Source organism: Pteropus medius, unplaced genomic scaffold (assembly GCF_902729225.1).
Source record: "Pteropus medius unplaced genomic scaffold, Ma_sr-lr_union100, whole genome shotgun sequence".
Lineage (NCBI taxonomy): Eukaryota > Metazoa > Chordata > Mammalia > Chiroptera > Pteropodidae > Pteropus > Pteropus medius.
Window position 1 is genome coordinate 31,098,458 of NW_024340849.1, and position 21,114 is coordinate 31,119,571.

The window sequence follows — 21,114 nt, forward strand, 5'->3', positions numbered from 1 at the left end:
TCTCCCATGTTTTCAGCCTGAAACTGAAAGGATTTGGTTCTAAGAGGCAATTTGGGCATCTGCAGGGGATGACAGGAAGGGACGCTTTATGACTCCTTGCAACTTACTCCTGGCTCTGCACCAGGCCTCCCTTGCTCATGTACACCTTTAAATATGAGTGTGAGCAAGGCACCATGCAGAGTTCAGCAACATCTTTTGGCTAACTAGCTGACATTTTGGTGCTTAATAAAAATGGACAGAGCCTGGGGGAGTCAATTACAGTAAGGGTACCAAGCTAGAACCTCACTAGAAAGGAAGAGGAAAAACAAAAGAATAAAATGGCTAGAGTTGAAGAAAAAATGTAACAGGTGAGCTTCAGTAATGGTTATATTAGTTCATATCATAAACATTGCCCTTAGAGCCATATGATGCCTTTCGATATTTTAATGTCTATACCCCCAGCTAGTAAATTTTAGATATCATATTTAATACACACACACACACACACACACACACAGATCTCTAAAAAGCAATCATAAATTCAGTACTTATAAACTTTTTTAAATTAAAGCAAATTACAATGATTTGACATTGAGTTTTTTAATAATCATTCCTTGATATCATTTTTTACATCCTGAGGCATCACAAAATCAAAATATCTTATGCTCCAGTACTAGAAGTATTTTGGCCTTCGAAGAATAAGTGCCCTAAGGAGTTTACCAAAGGAACTTGCTTATAGGGAAGAGTCACTTCCTGTGAATTTTCAGATCTCCACCACTACATGCAGGGATCTCCTATGACATTCAACACAATAATTTTAGCCTTGTCCTTTTGTGCTCAAGTGTGACAGTTGGCCAAGATTATTGAGATCTTTCTAAAAGTGTGTGATTAGGAAACCAAAATGTTACTAGCAGTTGCTTTATTATACTCTACTCTAGTAATTCTCACACCTTTTGCTTCCGGAAGCTTTTATACTCTTAAAAAATATTGAAGCACGGCATAGGGAATGCAGTTAACATTAATACATTGGCTAGGTGGAAAGTCAGGGGAGGGAGGGAGTAATTGGGGAGATCATTTTACGAACTATATAGATGTCTAACCAAGGTACTGCATACTTGAAACTAATTAAAATAAATAATTTTTTAAAAATATTGAGTACTCCAAAGAGGTTTTAGTAATATGGATTATACTATTGATATGTACCTTACTAGAATGAAAAGGCAAAAACATTTCAAAAATATATGTATTAATTCATTTAAAAGTGACATGCCTGTTATATGTTAAAATAAATCACAACTTTATGAAAAGTAACTATATTATCAGAACAAAAATAAGTGAGAATTGTGGCATTTTAAAAATATGTTTACTAATCATTTTAATGTCTGGCTCAATTGATGAAGGCTGTATTCTTATGTCTCCTTCTGCATTCAACTGGTTACAATATGCTGCTCTGATAGAAGTGTATGAAGAAAACCCAGATTTAAATATATATGTAGTTAAAAAGGGAGGGCATTTTTGCTAGCCATTTTAGATAATTTTGGATATTATTTTCTGATATTATATTAAAGCTTGACAAGTGGTAGTTTCCTTTGGATCAGCTGCAATATGGAATATGAAATTATATTAATTAACTTACTGTACTCTGCTACATTAAAATCCATTGGTCTACCTTGTATTTTTCATGATTCCTTTACCCATGTATGATTTTGTATCATCAAGCGTTAGTATTTGGAAAATACTATTTCACTGAACCATGCAAACCTTCCATGTTGATGCATATCATTATATAATACTCTTTAAAATCATCTGTTAATACTATCACCAATCTCATTAGATAAGTGTTTAAGTTCTGGTGGTAAATACAGATCTTCCAAAGTTCTATTTTTCACTAGAAAGCTCAAATTTTATTCTTGGCAATAAATATTACCAGTTGTTTTCTTGAAGTGATAGGTTCACTATGTTCATTGTCAGGAAATTTTCTGCCATTTATCTGAGCCCAGAAATATCTCTCAGTCATTCCTTCAAGTCATGGTGTGTTCCATTAAAAAATGGCTAGTATAGCTTGCCTCTCAAACACTTGCACAAGAACTTTTGCTTAAGACAACCATTATACTTTGGTATACAGAACTTCCTATTTTGTCACATAATATAAAACATATTATTTAAGGTTAAGATGTAATAAAATTAATATTTTTATTGTTTCATCAAAGATGTTCTTAAATAAAACTGATAACTTTTTTAAGCTAGAAGTACATAACATTTAAAAATACAACGACTACTAGTTCAGATTGGTGCCACTGCTTTGATTCTTACTAAGGCACCAGCGATTTTACCCACAATTGCTTTTTCATCATCATTATAAATGTCAACATGATAAAAAAAAAATGCAAATAACATATTTGTTTATTACAAAAAATAGGTTTGACCTTACAAAACTTCTAAAGGATTTTAGGCACCCCCAAAGATCTATGGACCACATTTTAGGTACTACTCTTCTATGTAAATAGTATTTTGTGCTTATAACTACAAAAAAAATAAGACAACTTAGAGCTATTAGTTCTACATCCTTGCTTTAAGACTTCTTTAACTGGTTTATCTGTGGTATTGTTTACAAGGTATGCGTACTGTGGAAGTATTAGTGTGAAAGTTCCTGAAGGTGAATGTGTTTTAGTTAGTGCTTTGTCCGCTGGCTACTTTCATTCACCTTATTTTAGCCCTATATTTAACAATTATTCAGGTTGTTACAGATATCTGTCCTTCTTGTATGTCCTGCAGTGTTGGATTCTTAATTATTCTAGCGCAGTACTGTGTTTTAATTCATCTTCCTAGTACATGACCCTTCGTAAAGTACTCAGGAATGGTTGGGATTCAATGAATTAAAGGATGACAGGGTAGTTGTTTTCCAGGGTGATATTGGTTCATCCTTATTTTATTATTGTTTATTTAGGGTAAGTGGTAGATGGTGATGTGGAAATTACCTAAGAACAACCCAAGACAAGGTTGTTTAGACACTCACACCCTTTCTTTATCATCTTTATTTTTCTCTCACACATTTTAGACACTCACATCCTTTCTTTATCATCTTTATTTTTCTCTTTAAAAACTCAGCGTTACATTCATGTTGCTAAAAAAAATATGCAGGCTATCTGAGTGTGCCTGTTTAGTTCCCTGTCTTTTAGCATACCAGAATCAAGAGCAGCTTTCTTTCGAATTAGTAGCAAATTGGGTAAGAAGGAAATTTTCTGTCTCTGATAGGAGACCTTGATATTTCCTCAGATTTTGTGTGTCTTTAGGACGCTAACTGAAAAAAGTCATGTAGTCAAACAGGTTCGAATTTTCCAGGTATATACTTAAAAAAGGCAGTCTCCCAACTATAACTGTTTCACTTTGTTTCTGGTGGAAACTAATATATCAACTAACATCTATGCATCTTTTTATGTTTTACAAATTATTTCATGTACATTCTCATTTTCTTTCACACTAATAGCAGCTATTATATATCGAGGACTTTTATTTGCCAATCTCTAGGCTGGAAAATCAACATAAACAGTTCTTTTTATTTTAACAAAAACTCTGTGAGGCAGGTATTATTATCACTCCCAAATTACAGATGAAGAAACTGAGGCCCAGCAAGGTAAACAACTTGGCTGTATAGGTAGTAAATTACAGAGGTGGAATTTGAGCCCAGTTTACTAACTTCAAAGCTTTAGTCTTTTCCACTAATGCACATTCCTTGAAATTTAATTTTAATTTTAAGTTATTTTTATTGAAAATATTCCAAACTATCAGCAGTTTGCTTTGAAACACTGTGGTTTGAGATTTGTTGTTTTGGAAACCTTACAAAAAGATTTAGAGTCTTAGGACTGATGTTATTTTTTAAATCTCAAAACTAAGAAAGAATATGTATCACACAACGAAATGTTTGGTCAGAGCAACGATCCTGAAATATTAGTAAAAGTACTTGATTAATACCTTTAATAAACTTAACACTTAGCTATGTGCTGTTTTTGAAAGAGGTTCTTTGCTTTATTTCCCCCCATTTTCTAAGACAATTTTTAATTTTTATTTTTAATGTAATTTTTAAAAAATACTATGTAAGTCATATTTTAAACTAATGTAGCATAGTATCCCAATTTATGTTATAAGTATAATAAAAAATAGATTTAAGGATCATTTAAATCAATTCCTAAAGATTATATTTATGTTCTTGAAAAATTACATTCTCCCAACTAATATCATTTAATAATAACACAGAAAGAATACTGGATTCATGAGTGTGACCCAATAGTTATTTGGGGTTCATGTTTTCTGTCAAAATGAACACAATAAGTCAATCTCTATGACGCATCTATAAGTCAGCGAGTATTAACCTTTGTCAAATGTCTTAGTGTCAAATATATAGTTAAAAAATTAAAACATTTTTCGTAAAGTTCTCTCTCCATCCAAATGAATCTGGCCTAAAACATCATAGATTTCCTCCCTAATTAATTAGTAAATCACACTTATATGTTATTTATTTAGATGTTCATTCATTAAGTAATATTTATTTTATCAAATAAAGTTTTAACTGCTAGAGAACCTGAGTTATAAAGACAAAGGAAAGAATAAAACATAGTCCTGCAACAGTTTGTGTTTATTATTTTTCCTGCATAAATTGCATTGACTCAGATGTTATATTTAAATCCATTGCATAATAAGATGAAATTTTAACTGGGTCAGCACTTCGAAGACTGAAAAATATTTTACAATGTAAGCTGTTATTATTATTAGTGCTATTTTAGCACAAATTGAGTAATCTTGTTGCCTGGTCCAGTTAACTGTAGACTGAAGATAGAAGAGATAAAAGTAATATAATTAAGTGTTCAATAACTAATATGAAGGATTCACTCTAAAATTTCACTTGTATGAAAATATTAAGGGATATTAACCTTAAGCATTTTTGGTGAATTGATTTGATGATATGACTAGACTCACTCTGAAACATTGGTTCTCAAACTTGAACTGGCCGTAGAATTGCCTAAAAAACTTGCAAAACCACAAATTCTTGGGCCCCACCTCCAGAGTTTCTGAGTCAGTGGATCTGGGGTGGGGTCCAAGAATTTAGATTTCTAACAAGTTCTCAAGTGATGCTGGTGCTGGCCCAGAAGCCATACTTTGAGTTTCCCTGTTCTAACATAACCAGAATCACACTAGATGTTGGAGTGTGAAATTTAATAACAAATCATTTGTACAAGTGAACCTATAGATATCCCATTAATAAATGTACTAATAAAGGTAATTATGTTAAAGGTTGTAACTGCGTTGATAACAGAATGAGGGAGAAAATAAAAACTGGAGGAAAGCCTCTAATAAATGGCTTCAATAATTGAGCCAACATCAGTGAAGGAAATAGAGAGTCTTACTTTGCTTACTTTGAACATTTCCTAAGAGTCGTGACAGTAACGATTGGAAGTGCTACCCCTATACAAAGTTAATGGCTTGATAGCATCAGATTTGGAAACAGAAGAAATTAAAATATTAATGGAAGGAAAGAAATACAATCTTTTCTTCCTCGAGATAAAAGGAACACTTTAAGTAAGCTTCGAATGTCTTTAAGACACCGCATTTCATCCATATGTAACAGTCCTAGCCTTAAGTCGGATAAAGGTTAACTTCATGGAGCATGGAGGGCACCACTAAGTGATCAATTGCTTTCACAGGCAATCTAGATTCTTGCATGCACATCTGTCTTTGGGGCTGCCGCCCTCTCTAAAACCCTGTGGCCACCTAGCCACTGCACACCTTTCACCTTTCTATGACAACAGCCAGAAGTGCACATATCTTTCTGAAATTATTAGCAAGACCAGGATCGCTCCCCTGACTCTTGAGCCCACAGAAACACAACAAAGTCACTGCTGACATTCAGACACAACCCTCACTCTCACAGTCCATTATAATGCTTGGGGAAAGTTGGGGTCATTCGAAGTGTGAGAATTTTGCCTGAAGTTAACCCATAATCCTAAATGAGGTCTGTACTAGTTTAGTAATCTCAGCCAGCCATGCATTACAGTGATTCCTCTCTCCCATTAAGGGATCAAACACACAGGTTTTATTGTCTCATAGAAAAGAGATGCAGTCATAAGCAGTCCAGAAACAGTGTGGTGATTTCACAAAATCATCAGGGACCCAGGCCCCTTCAAGCTCTCTTCAAGCTGGTACCTTCCAACCCCAGGTATCAGTCTGGTCCTCATGGTCCAGGATGTGCTGCTGAGGCACCAGCTAACATAGGCACATTCCAGGCAGCAGACAGAAGAAAAGGAAGAAAAAGGTCTTGCTTCTACCTTTTGATGGAAACATTTTATATATTCCACACAAAAGCCCTGTTTGTGTCTAGCTGTCAGGCGGGCTGGGAAATGATAACTGGGCAACGAGGAGCTCAGATGAAAATTAAGGTTTTATAATTAAGGAGAAAATAAAATACGAATATTGGGTTAGCTTATAGTAATTGCTGTGATCACATCCAAACAAATTAAAATTCTTACTTTCTGCCATAGAAAGTGGTAAAAGGGTAAAACACATGGACATTCAACTGTGGGTCTCATACATACTTTGAGGAGCATAAGAAGCTCCTTGGAATGCTTGTTGATGTTCAGACTGCTGACACCTAGGTAATTCAAAGTTAGCACCCTACTTTGGTTATTGTGATTCGGGAGGTACCAAGGACCTCCCTTTGAGAAACATTGCTTTACAGCTTCATTGCCATTTGTCGGCCATCTATCTGCTGCTACCTGGAATGCTACTGATCATCCCTTGATTAAAAAAAAAAACTGTTCTGTTTCTTTTTTATTCTTTTATTCTCTATAATTAGATATTGCAAATGAGTTGGACACACTCTCCAAAATGTTTGTTCCATCAGTACAGCAAAGTCGGAAAATCTAATGACAGATGAGTTATAGCAATGCAGCAAGCCCCTTCTTGAAGATGGGTGGTAAGGTCTTCCCCAGGAGGAGTTAACTGGGGTTCCAGAGAGGAGCAGCAAAGCCATGCCTTTCCGTGACTCTGATGGCTGGAAGCAGCCGGATCAGGCACAGCAGTCAATCTAACCGTGAGTGATTAATAGCCAAGCAGAATCTCTGGAGCTTTATTCCCCAGTCCCTGCTCTGCTTCCTCTTTAACACTCAGGTAAAATGTCAAAAATGGACCTAAGGATTATAGCTGACAAGGGGAAAATGCCTTCATGTTGTCCTCCAAAGGTTAAGGTTTCCCAGAATCAGTTGGAAACCCCAATCTCCAATAACCATTAATCCACTCTGCACTCATAGGAGTGAACATATTTATGACTGCAGTCACTAAAGGGTGAAATAAAGATTAGTTTTTAGTTAGGAACGCAAAGCTTTTGAGATCAATACAAACTCACTGCTGAAATCAATCTAAAGTTAGGAATTTTTAAGTAAAGATTTACTGGGCTTCCGTGTACAGTTAATTTTCCAAAGGGAACATAAGCTCAGAAATGTAACATAGTAATCAAACTGAGTAAACACTAGTCAGTTTGTAAACTGATGTTGGTTATGCACATATCAAATAAGTGTGTAAAGCAATAAAAATGCCCATAATATGGATTGTAAGTTAGCCAATAAACAGGTAAAACCAAAATACACATATAGATTTACATGATAAAAATACTAGCAGCTACATTCGCCCATTTGAAAATGTGAATAATCAATAGATATTAATAATGAAGTTATTCATGTGTTGCACTATTACTGTGCATATTAAGTGTTTCAATTATTTCTACTTAGATTGATAGATAAATGCATAGCCATATTTTATGAAAGTCTTCAAAAAAGATATAGAATTATTCTTGAAAGCAAAAGCTACTATTTGGGTGAAAGAGCAAGTGAACTGGAAACACACAGCTTGTTATACAACTTTGGTGTTCATGTTTGATGCATGTACACAATTTATTATGCAATTTCTTGAGATTTGACAAAGTAATTGTCTGACAAACCATAGTTTTAATGATTTTTTTTTCTGTTTCATATGTAAAGACTGTAGGTATTTTAGGAAAATAGTTTACTAGATCAGTGTCTATAAGTTCTCTTTTGCTTGTTATATATCTGTGAGTTGTAGAGACCCAGGGATATTTCAGGAGGAGTGTGATTCCATGTAGTAAATTCATTTTCTTCAGCAGAGTAAGTGCATGAAAGCTTACAGTAAGCTCTAACTTCAGAAATTATTTAAGCTACCCTTGGGTCCTCATAGTGGAACTGCATATCTTTTTCAGTAGAGTATGTAGGAGAGCAAACAGGAGAGCATATCCAATGTGAAGGGGATACTGGAAGACACAGCCTCCAGTTAATTTCTGACTTGGCTATTGCGATAGATAACAGACTGGTGTTATCTGCATACATCTGCTAACTACAATACATCTATAGCTGTTAGAGGGTAGAATGATCAACTACACCTAACTGATCTGCTCTCAGATTCACTTGCCACCATTGGCTGCCTGGATGCTAGAGGTGGCCTCTAAAAGCCCATTTGCCTAAAGTATTTTTCTTCCATTTACTCCATGCTGCAAGGCAGAGCTATAAGAGAATTTGGATTTTGAGAACTGATATTGCCCTCTGAAATACTTACAAAGTAAAACATTTTTTTAGTTGCTTAATGTTGGCATCTGCCACCTGGTGCCTCACTTTTGGGAAATATACAAAGCTTTTGAGCAATCATGTGTATATATTCTTAAGTAGTAGAATTCACATGGGTCATAGGTGACAGGCAATATTTCTTACTCCACTAAAGCTATTACATAGGTCCCAAAGCAATATTTTAATAGCCCATAGTTTCTAAGGATGGGTAAAGTGATTCTTAAGTTTTACAAAGTACACATATACTATATGTGTATATCTATGTATGTAGACGTGTATGTATGTAAATATGCAATTCAGGTACATGCATGCATGCATAGACACATACAAAATCACCATGTCTACCTTGGAATAGAGAACTTGACCATTTAAATTATTTTTCAGATGTCTTGATCAACAATAAATTATTTTCCAAAATAATTTAGCAGTTTTAAAATCACTTTAATAAATTAAACTTTTATTCAGAGATTCACTTAGCACAAATACACCCTCAGATTCTGACATGTGGCCATTGGAATAAAGATATTTGGGGTGAATTTCTATCATATGATCTGTGTGATTTCAAGAAAAGCTAGGTTAAAAGTTATGATACCAGGAGTTTCTAGGTTTCTGCAGATTTCAGAACCATATTGATAAGTGACAATGTGTTTAAATGATCATATTTTCATACAGAGTCAATTCTTCCATTGCACAAATCTCAAAGTATTTGTTTTAAAAAAAACATATGAGCAAAGAAGTCATCTTTACATAGCATTAAATATTTTGTCAAATTAATGAATGAATGATGAATGCATAATGGACTCCATCTACATATCAGCACAACTGGAACAAATAAGTCCAAGACTCCTGGCCCCAGTGGTGACAAGTTAATTGCCCAAGTGGCTCCAGATAGTAAATTGAGCCGTTGGGAGCCACAGAATCCTTATAGGCCAGTAGGGAAGGGAGCTGGCCACACAAACAAAAGAATGCTCTGAGTCTCTACTCTTCATTTCATTGGAAGAAATTCCTATAATATAAAGAACTTAAAAAGAAATCTATATTCCATTCTGCATCTTTGAGCACCAGAAAAACCCATCTATTTCCATTGCTTCTTGTTACAGACTTAACAGGATTCTTAAAGAAGCAAATATGGGGTACATATAGGGACAGGTACACATACCCTGGTGCCAAAAGTTGCAAATTTAAAAAAGCTAGCACTGCTAGAAACATTGCAAAATCCACAAAATAACACTATTTTAACTAAATATCTATTATACACTTCTATAATACTATTTTCTCTGAAGTTTTGACTTCGTAGTCTTCAATTGCAGAATGGCAAAGATTTTGTAATATCATTTTCTAGTGAAAAAAATAGATCACTTAGTCTTTCTAATCTTCTAACATGACTCATCAAAATTTATTTTTTATTATTTATAGCTTAGAAATTTTTTTTCAGCTCCTTAACTTGCACGTATTGATAACATGATGTATTGGGGGAAACTCTAAGTTTCTTTCATACATGAGCTGTAAGATTTAAGTTTCTTGTACAGGGAACCATCTTAAATATCCCCACATTATTCAAGATATATCACAATACATCTTCCAATTCTGCACTTTCTTTTCCTGATGCTGTATGAGTCAGCATAGTGGAAATCAGAATATTCCTGGTAGTCATTCCTTCACTGGGGCAGCTAGGGACAACTTAACTCCACGTGGAAGTAATTGTGAATGCATAAACGCATACTACTATCCCATGCTACACTAAACTCTCCAATTCAGCTTCCCTTTTGCCATGTCTCAGAAATGTTCATGGCCTCTCCAACACCATCTGACATGAGAGAAAGTTAAAGTAGAAATAAATAGCAATCAATCTTAATTGATTGCAATTAAAATCTCTTATTTTAGGAATTTTACACATTGCTAGGTCCCTCCCAGAGCCCGTGGAAGAGGCCAGTGAAAGCAAGGAGTCTTCCCAGGGTACAGCCTCCTCTGATCACTGAATTGGGGTATAATTTTTCTACGGTCCCTCATAGCAAATTTGGCAGGCCAAATTCCTCTGCTTATTTCAAGAGAATTTACCTAGGCTCTGCATGAACTGGGAGCCCGTATCCAATGTCTCAATCAGCATTTTAAGGAGATAGAAATTCAGAATTTGAGATTTAGAACTAAAAAATAAATTAGCAACCACACAATCCCCCACTCCATAGATGATTAAACTGAAATCCAAGGAAAGTTAATATGAGGATAGATTTTTTGCTCAGTTCTCTTGTGAATCCATTATTTAAGGATCATAAAATCTGTATTGAGTATTTTCCATGTACAAGGCCTGAATTTCCACTGAATCCTCACAATCAGCTTATGGGATAAATGAATCCCATTTTACCTATGAGAAAACTGAGACTCACAGAAACTAAGTTTCTCACCTAAATTTACACAGTAAAATTTAATCCAGGCAATCTTTCTAAAGTCAGCTTTCTTGAGTACCATGTTGTATCACCTCCAACTACTTGTGTGGGTATAATCTCCTCCCACTAAAACAATATAAATAATAATACTTTTTTGGCATGTTTTATCTGTTTATAAATTACTTTCACATATATCAACTTTGTAGGTTGTTACACTGCCCCTAAAATGTGTTACATAAATTATTATTACCCCATTTTATGAGATAATTAAGGTTTACAGACATAAGGATATTTATGTTACCATTTACTCTAACAAATGACGAAGGTGATCCTCAAATCTTTCTATTCTAAATCCCATGTTATTTCTTCCTAGTCTCACTGGACTCGAACTATTTAGATGAACTACAACCACCTCTGTCATTGGAACTTCCAGTAGTCAGTAGGATCGATGGCCTGTAGAAGCAAGATCAGGCTAGGCTGAGATGCTTTTCCTTATAGCTTCCTCCCAATAGGCCTGTATTTGAGATCTCTCTCTGAGGTTACAGACTCCTGAAATCTCTTCCATTGAACAGATATTGAAAAGACATTGGACTTTGAAAAGTCCAATTGGAAGCATACTGGACTTCAACTGCAAAGTATTTATTTTCCATATGTTACACTAAAAGCATTTGAAGTATAACCGTAATAAATCTGAAAATTATTACTAAAGTATGAAGTTTATTCATCTATAACAATACTTGTTTACATTCTGCGAGAGCTTGGTATAGTCTATAATTTCATCAACCCCAATGTAAAGACACTGTTTTGCCTGTTTTTCTTTCTTCTCATGTTTTTCCCTCATGTAAATCACTTAATTTAACACAAAGTTTAGGTATGGATTAGAGCTGGAGACATCAGTATGAATTCATGTTTAACTTGATATAGATACAGATGATTACATATAGAAATGTGTATAGCTATGCGTACATACAGGGTTAGTATATATGCAGATATTTCCATGCTCTGTCAAATGAAAGGATCTAAAAGAAACACTATCATAGCAACTAGCACTCCTAATGACCAGATTTCATTTCTAATACCATTCTCCAACAAATAGAACCAAGATTCCTTGGAGAAATAGTTGATTCTAGGACTGGGGCATGAAATGTACAAGATAAGCTTACAGTATTTTGTCATGCCATGAAAGAAGGAAAAAAGGAAGGGTGGAAAGAAAAAAAGAAGGTAAGAAGGAGGGAAATATGGAAAGAAAAAAGAAAGGAAGGAAAAAAAATAATGATGAGAGTATGTCAAAGAATATAAAAGCCAGATGAAAAACCTCCCAATGGCCAAAGATAAAACAGTTTGAGTAGCAGCATAAAGTGGTACAGGCTTATAACCCAAAGTATGAAATAAATACCCATGGGTCCACACTGATATAAATAAAATTAAATAACTAAATGGGGGAGAATAGACAAATCTCCCTTGCAGATAAGTTCCATATACTCTGGTAGACACTCCATCCCCAGTAAACTGGAGCATAACTCTGTATGTGGATTATGAATAATGACTTCTTCCAAGGGATACAATTTGGAAAAAAGAAAAAAAAAAAAAGAGTACGTTTCCTGTGCAGAAACCTGGCAAACACTACCACAGCCAAGTGATCAAGTTTAACGTCAACAGTGCTGTCATGTTGATTGCATGTACCCTTGATATAATGTAATTAAATGGGACTTTGCCTCTGTAGTCCTCCTCTCAAAACCCAATAACCCCAGTCTGATCATGAGAAAAGCATCAGACAACTCTCAATTGAGAGGTATTCTACAAATTATCTGATCAATATTCTTAAACTGTCAAGGTCATAAAAAATAAAGTTTGAGAAATTGTATAACAAAAAAGAGCTTAAGGAAATATGACAGCTAAATGTAGTGGGGTGTCCTAGATGGAATCTTGAAAAATGACACTAGGTAATAACTAAGGAACTTTGAATAAAATATGGGGTTTATTTAATAATAATAATAATAATAATAATAATAATAATAATGCATTGATATTGTTTTTAATTGTAACGAATTCACAATACTAGTGTAAGATGTTAATAGTAAGGGACACTGAGTGCTAGGTATAGGGGAACTTTCTGTACTATCTCCTCAATCTTTCTGTAAATCTAAATCCCTTCTTAGGTAAAAAAAAGTTTATTTTGAAAGTACTTCTGTATCTTAGAAAAAGACAGTAAAATGTTAATAATAGTTTCAAAAGAAAATAAACGACAAATACTGACTTCTACCCATGCTGAGGAATACTAACTTTGGAGAACAACAAATATATATACTCATATAAAATTTCACCTTCAAAATTAAATACTGTACATATCGCCTAAAATCATTATACTTCAGTTTTTCCCCAAACATCTACAGCACATTTTCATTGAATGAGCAGATAAGCATTTACATGTAAGGTTCAAATGACAAATTTTACCCATTTCAGAGATGCTGTGGAGTTTTGTGTCAATATTACATGCATTTCAGGTTTATGCAGACAGTTACAATTGGAAGCCTTTTTTAATGATGAGAACTCTGAATATGTCCATCTTACACAATAAGAGTGTTCATAAGATTGTCTCTTGAAGCATTTCGTTTCCTTTGACTACTGTTAAAAAGCAGAGAACATTAATACACATATAACGAGGTAAAACTGGCCAAATATTTTTACAGATGGGATTTAAGTCTCCACAGAGAACTTAAATCAGTCCTTCTCTTAACCCATGTTTCACTCTATTGTTGAGCTCAATAAGATCTAAAGACATAATGCAAAGATTCCAATTCAGATTTAGCATGTTACATTAGCAATGGTTGTATGTTACTATTAAATTTTGAGAAAATATATCCTTTAGTCAGTTGCCTTTAAAAAAGTAAAATAAAATACCCAACAGAATTTTTAAATTATTTGTCACCTCAGCCAAACAACTCCCAAAATTTATCCAAAGAGACAGTATATATAATATTAGTTCATAAAACTTGAACAATTTGGAAAACTTCACTGAAATACTATGAAATATTGTATTATAAAACTAACATAGTATGAATAGAAATAAGATTGGGTGTACTGGGGTAGAATAAGGAAAATATGGTAAAAAGGATAAGACATAGCAACAGAGATTGTTCTGAAAATGGAAAATTAGAGAAATTTGCACTAATATCAAAGAAGCCGAGAGAAAAAATAAATAGATACTTTAAGGTGTAAACAGGTCATCTGTAAGGGATATCAGCCAAGATGGCATATCCTTGTAATGATACGATAATTTAATGATTAAGTATATAGGTATTTGAGAAGAAACTTAGATCATTTCTTTGTTAGCTGTAAAAACTTTCAGTGGGTTGATGAATATTCCAACACAGCAATTCATATCTTCTTTTCTAAGAATTAGTAAGAGAAAGAAAAAAATATTGCCACAAAGAAAAGAAAAATTCAAGGGTGGAGATGGTGATTAGAATAATGTGCAAATTCGAATAATAACTATGATAAAGATGCATTGTTCCATGGCTTCCTTTAATGCACATTCAGAATATGGCATTTTTACAGTAAAACAAATACTTTCCCATAACTTCAACTCTTCAAAAACTTTTGATGCATGTAAAATAATTTATTTGTGAATGTACCTAATATAATTTCTGTTATATACTCAAAATACTTTCAGTTTTTGATTTGTTGTTTGTATCTGACTACTTCCACAGAGATGACTGGGTAAATACCTCTGGCCTCAAGCCTCTGAGCATTTTTCAGATGGAGAAGAATTTTTTCTTCTTCTTCTATTATTGCCTAAACCTTCATCTTATTCCATAAGTCTCTAGGAAAGTTCCCAATTGTTCTTTGGGGAATATTTATTCTAGTCGTCTCTCTTTGATGGAACCCTACACAGTAGTTAAATAAAGGAAATACTCTCTCTCTACAAACATGAAAAAACTGAGACCTGGAGAAGTGATTTGTCCAGAGCCACAAGTAATGCCAGAGACAGAAGCTGAAGCACAGTATTCCTCTTATCTCGGTCATTGGCATGAAGACCTATTACCAAAAAGCTACTTTTCAGAGTCAGGAATATAGTCTGCAACCTATCATTAAATTATCATTAATAATAAATATCCTTATTTTTTTAGAATATCCTTTACCCAACACATGTACACAAAATGCCAAATGTCCCTCAAGATAAAAGAGTGATGTTTTTTAAAACTATAGGTAAATAATCAAACACAAAATACCTAAAGAACAGTCGAAAATAGTGGTATTTTTATTAAAGTGACTAGGTGCCTTTTGAATAGCATCATGAATTGTTCCAATCCTGAGAAAAGTGATTTCTTTATTCCTTCCTTCATTCAATATTTGTTGAACACTAGACATAATGGGCAAAAAGGGAAAAATAAAAGGAAAACTAAGAGGACATAATAAACTAGCTATACACGTTTATTTATTTTTATTTCACGGTCACCTGGCACTCACTATGCATCTGGTACTGTTCTAAGAACTTTTACAAATATTTACAAATATTTAAGCATCATAAAATCCTAGCAGGTAGGTGCTATAATTATCCCCGTTCTCAGATGAGGAAACTGGGAGAGGGAGGTTAGTTGCTCACGGTCACACAGATGGAAAGTGGCAGAGCTACAATTCAAATGCAGGTGGTTCTGCCTCCAGAACCCATGCTTAGAATCATGACACTGTGCTACCTGTTTAGTCGTTTAATTAATATTTCCATTAAATTGACAACTCTCTTCAAATTTTTAGAAGTCTTCGCTGAGCGATGGTTGCCATAGGTGAGGGATTTAAGGGAAGATCTCACTAAGGTCCCATCAAGCTCTTACCTATGTCCTGTGAACAATAAATCGTTTATTTCACAATATAATAAGGATTTGTTAATTTTTAGACAGTAGATCAGCATAATCAAGAAATTGAGTAACAACAGTACTTTGATCGAATGCCTAATACAGTCTCTTATTGTTAAATACCCCTGTGTTTTTTCTGCTGTTATCCTGATAAATTTGAAAATTCACCATTAATAGTCCATCAATATATTTATTGAATAACTACTGCATGGTATAGACATATGCACCATGGGAGCTTTAAATAGACACAGGCTCTTTCTCTCCAGAAGCTTATGATCTAGTTGAGATCATAAAATGTACTTCTCTAAATAAGCAACTAATCATATAAAGCAGTATATATAAATGTCAAAAGAGTATTATAGATAATAAGTTCTATAAGGAAGTTAGGGGCTTGTTTCTTTCTGTTCCAGTAGTTTATTATACATACCCTTGTTAGAACAATTATTACATTATAATTATTCACTTGCTGGGTCTAATATACCCGCCTGTCTCCTCCATTAGAATGTTAGCCCCTTGAGGGCAAGGATACAGTTTTGTTCATCATTGTGTCTATAAAGTTTAGCTGTGAAATGGCCAGTCAATATGGTATCTCTTCTGCCACCAGACTAACCTAGGCTTTTTCACATGGCAGCTGGCAGGGTTCAAAGAACAGGGTTGGGGTATACAAGGCTTCTTGAGGCTCAGATGTGGAGTTGGCACAAAGTCACTTTGGGCCTTCTGCTGGTCAAAGCAAGTCACAAGGTTAGCTCACATTTGAGGGGTGGGGAAATAAACTCCGCTCTTGATGGGAAAGAGCAGCAAAACCACATTACAATGAGGTGTTTATACCAAGAAGGATGAAGATTGCGGTCACTTTTACAATCTATCATACTCACTCATAGGATTAGGAAGAAGATTAAGAAAACAAAACATCTAAAGGATTTAGACTAGTGTCACCGCACAAGTAATGCACTCAATAAGTATTAACTATTATTATTCTGCTCAAGGTTGCCAGGAGAGGTTTCACAGTGGACACAGAAAGAAATCTGAGTTCGATCTTGAAAAATAGGTGGGGTTTCCATATGTAGAGAAACAAGGGGCTTAGGGGCATGGGCTTTGGTTGTAGGAAAGTGGAGTGTGTTCAGAAAACAGCTAACAAGAGACTTCCCGGAAGAGCTAGAACTAGATCCTAGGAACCCAGAATGTTTGCCATGGAGTTAGGGCTTGACCCTGGGGCAAAAGTAAACCACTGGCTCTTGACAAAAATACTAGTCAATAGCACCATTTCTTATCTTTTACTGTCATTTTAGATTCTTTGTAACTTCAATAAGCTTTTTTGATATCGATGGCTTTATGATATCTTTGGCCATGTCCACCCAAGATTTAAACTAAAACATGAGTTTTATCTGGGTTTTGCCATTCTCTGGATTTGAAGGAGCTTCGAAGTCCTTTACTCAATTTTATTCCATCAGTAAAATAAGATAATTTCTCTCTTTATCCATCCATTTTACAATGATAGTAATCTTAAAGGTCAAGCTACAGGAAGTAGTATTTACTCACGAAAAGACACACGGGGGAGGCCAGGCTCTGATGTTCTTACAAATTGGTGATAACTCATAAATCTTAAGCAATCTTGATCTTAAGGAAAGTCGAGAATGGAGAAAATAAATTTTAATGTGGCTGCCCCTTCACGTTAAACAGCAAAACATTTTCTAGAGCTGCCCTGAAGATAATCCTGAGTTTATGCAGTCCAGTGAGATTGTTCTAAACTACTGGAGCCACTGACCCACCCAGGTCCCTGCCACCCCGAAGGGTGACCAATCCTCTCAGAACTAGTGGCAGCTCTAAGTAGACTGTTCAGTGGTGACTGTTTTAGAATCTTTCCACAGTACGTAGTTTAAATGCAGATTCACTGATGAATAATTTTGATAATTCTGTCCAAGTAGGAAGACTGCTTGAATTAGATGACTACATGATCATACTTAATTTTTTTTAAAGACAATTCTGGCTTATGCCATGTGAAATTCATCCTGCTGAATGCTCTTGACTAGTCACGTCCTTCCTGTCATTTTAAAAACAATAGTGGCAGAGATGCAAGCTGCTGATAGTGCTCAGCAGGACAGATCAAACACACAGATGCAATTTCTGTACGTTGAACAGTGAAGTAGGATAAAATTCAAATACTTGCCATCGCTTAGTAGCTAGCAACTGATTGCTGCAAATTGAATCTTTCATAACGGGATTTATTGTAAATAGTGTCATATCATTTGTGAGTTCTACAATAATTTCAGTCAAAGCCAGTGCAAGATGTTGGAGGTGTGAAATTTACATGATATATATGCTAGTTTACACACAGATTGTGAAGGGATCTCTTATATTACCAATATTCTTTTTTTAATTGCTTTCAGAATAGCTATACTTGTATTTTTTCCTCTGGAATTTTAAACAGTCTCAAATAGTATAACTTTAAAGCTCAGAAGAAAGCAACCTAGCCACTTCATTTAGCACTTGTTTCAGAATTGCAAGCCCCCTCACTTCCCCTTCCACTCTAGTTGTTATATAAGGATTAAAATTACAGGTGATCAAAATTTTTGAAATGTAGCTTTATATTATTTAGAAGCAACAAAGATCCCAATAATCATAATTACTGATCAAGACAGCCTATCGGGGAAAAAAACCAAACAAACAGAAATTCAAAACTGAGATATTTAGAAGTCTACAAAACCTACTTCAATTCCTCTATGATAGAATGGAAAGATGGAAATAATTTAAGTAATCAATACCCTTATTTGCCTTCAAATTTAGTTCAGGTACTTCATTGAAGGCTCATAAAAGATCAATATCAAATGGTACAATACAAATTATACTTTGCAGTATGAAAGTTTGGTGACACTCCATGTACTTGATAGCTTGAATTGCTAATGAAACAAAATCCCAGAAAGGCATTCTATTGATAGTTACACAATCTTTCTGTTCAAGACCTAAATAAGGAAAATTGAAAAAAGAAAAAAAATCAAAACAAATAATAGCACCCAAAGATATGAATAATCTGTTTTCTTCCCCCCACCCCACCTCTCTAAATGAAAAACTCTTTTTTTATCATTTTACCATGTATTTCGTTTTTTCTATTCTAAATATAATTATGAGAATGCAGCATCTCAGCAAGATCTGAATAAACAAGTCTTACTTTCAGATAATCTAGGATCTTAATAGACAAGGGCCTTTGCGAGGGATAAATGCTTCAGATCAGTCCTTCATTTAAGAGGAAATATCCCATATGCATGTTAATGTTTACCATTCTAAATGGGGAATTCCCTATTTCTGAACCAAAGAATTTCAGTTTCCCCCCTCCCTTAAGCAGGTGTCTTTCCATCTCTCAGAAATCAAAGGGGAAGGTAGAAAGACAGCCTTTCAGTGGCACCCCAATGTGTATTTCAATAAGTTTACTAATCAGAGCACACATAAATTAGAATGAATCATGTTCACATATTTAATAGCAAACAAAACTCAATTTAACTCATGTTCAGCTTTCTTTCACGTTTATTTTATTCAAGGACATACCTTCCTTTTTCTGCTTTTTTTTCCCCCTTTCTTTCTTGGACACCTCCAACCCCCCATTGACAACCAAAATGCAGGGCTATAAATGTAAGGGCATAATACATCATGAGATAAATCTAGAGAACATGTCCTCTACAAAAATGCACATGAATCTCTGGTACACCTAAAATTCTGGAATCATGCTGGGGTTTGGTTTGCATGCTAAGCAGGGTCAAAAATGTGAGCTGGATGTGGTCGTCCTTTTCTATCAGATGAGCTCCAAAGTTGAAAGGTTACAGTTGTGAAATTGTAGCTAGGTTTCTTAGCCCTTGATACTAGCTCCTGCGGATCAAAGACTCCTAATTGAAAGACAAATCTGACACTATGATAATCTCCCAATAAAAAAAAAAAAATGTGACTTCTGAACTCTCATCTGTTGAAGAGCTGACAGAGAAGTTCAGAGATGGTTGTTTAACCAGACAAAATTATAGTGAAAATATGTTTTCCAACATATTTTAAAGCTTGAATAGTGTAGGGAAACACATATAAAGCAAAGGACTGTCCTCTATTCTGTCTACCAGCTCTGCTCTCCCCAACCCCTGTTTGTACAGTCAGCCACTCACCTCTTAGGCAAGGGCTAGTGTCTTTCAAGTCAGACTCACACCCCAAATACCAAGACACTGTAAAGTGGCATCTTGGCATACTTTGAGATCAGACAGTTTCTGCATTTCATAGTGTGGGGGGGGTGAGAAAGGGGTGGGAGGGAAAAGCAGCATACCAATTTAGTGAAATCTGGAAACAAGAGCATATATACAGACAAAAAAAAAGTTTGCATATTGCACAGAGCGCTTAAGATCATAAATCTATGCATGAGAAAGATGTAGTGGAAATTTTGGGGGGGATTAGAGTTTATTTTTGTCATCTCTGTGAGACAGCTACTCATTCATCCAGATCACAGCTAAGAAAAAAGCTGGTCACAGAAATTAGCAGTTTCAGCTCAGCAGCGAAGTCGCCAGCCTGTGAAGGCAGAGAGAAATTGACTAATTAGCAATGCGCACTAAAACTTGACGGTTCTTTATAGAGAGAGAGAAGAGAGAGGGAGAGAGAGGGAGAGGGAGGGAGGGGGGCTCGCTTTTTCCCCTTCTTTCTTCCAAAGATGTTTGAAATCGCAGTCATTTACGCTCGACAATTTTTACAATAGCCTTGAGCCATAATTTTGCGAGTCTCTCCAGCATCCATCCCCCTGTATGGTCTCTCTCTACTGGCCAAGCACGACCGTTTCTCTCCCCAACCGTGGATTTCCTATTACTCTCGTTACGACTCACTGAGCCCCAGGCCCAAGGATAATGATGTGTTGTTTCTTGGTAGCATAATTTGTCACACGTACATTTTTTCTTCTTCTTCTCTTGCAGAAAGCTCTGCTCCCTCTCTCTCTCTCCCTCTCTCTCCCTCTCTCTCTCCCTCTCTCTTTCTCTCTTTTCTCCCTCTCCTACATTTTCTTGCTGTTGCTAATTCATGGTGATCAAATGATGTACGACAAAATAAATTGTAAAGAGTGACTGCCTGGAGTTGGGAACCAGAAGGTGTTTTCCCCCTCCCAAGGAGAGAGCAAACCTTTAAAAAGGAAGGACAATGATTTTTGGGGGGGAGCTTAAGTGAGCCTTGACTTTGCAGCTGGTTGAAAGCAGGTAAGTTTCTGGCCTTGTGTCTGCCTTGTGTGTATTTTGATCTGTCTTTTGGATTGTTGACGGGGGAAGG

The 21,114-nt window shown here is 35.2% G+C and overlaps 1 protein-coding gene across 2 annotated transcripts in view; it reads left to right on the forward strand.

Annotated features, from left to right (window-relative positions):
* The window catches only part of KLHL14 (kelch like family member 14), a 113,607-nt gene that overhangs the window by 359 nt on the left and 92,134 nt on the right, over nucleotides 1-21,114 (forward strand). Inside the window, exon 1 of one of the 2 annotated variants that reach the window (XM_039843775.1) lies at nucleotides 20,127-21,044. The exons of the other annotated variant lie outside the window; for it this stretch is intronic. The gene's annotated coding sequence lies outside the window, so the exon portion shown is untranslated. Of the gene's footprint in view, nucleotides 1-20,126; nucleotides 21,045-21,114 lie in introns of those variants that run through there. 2 annotated transcript variants of the gene reach the window in all.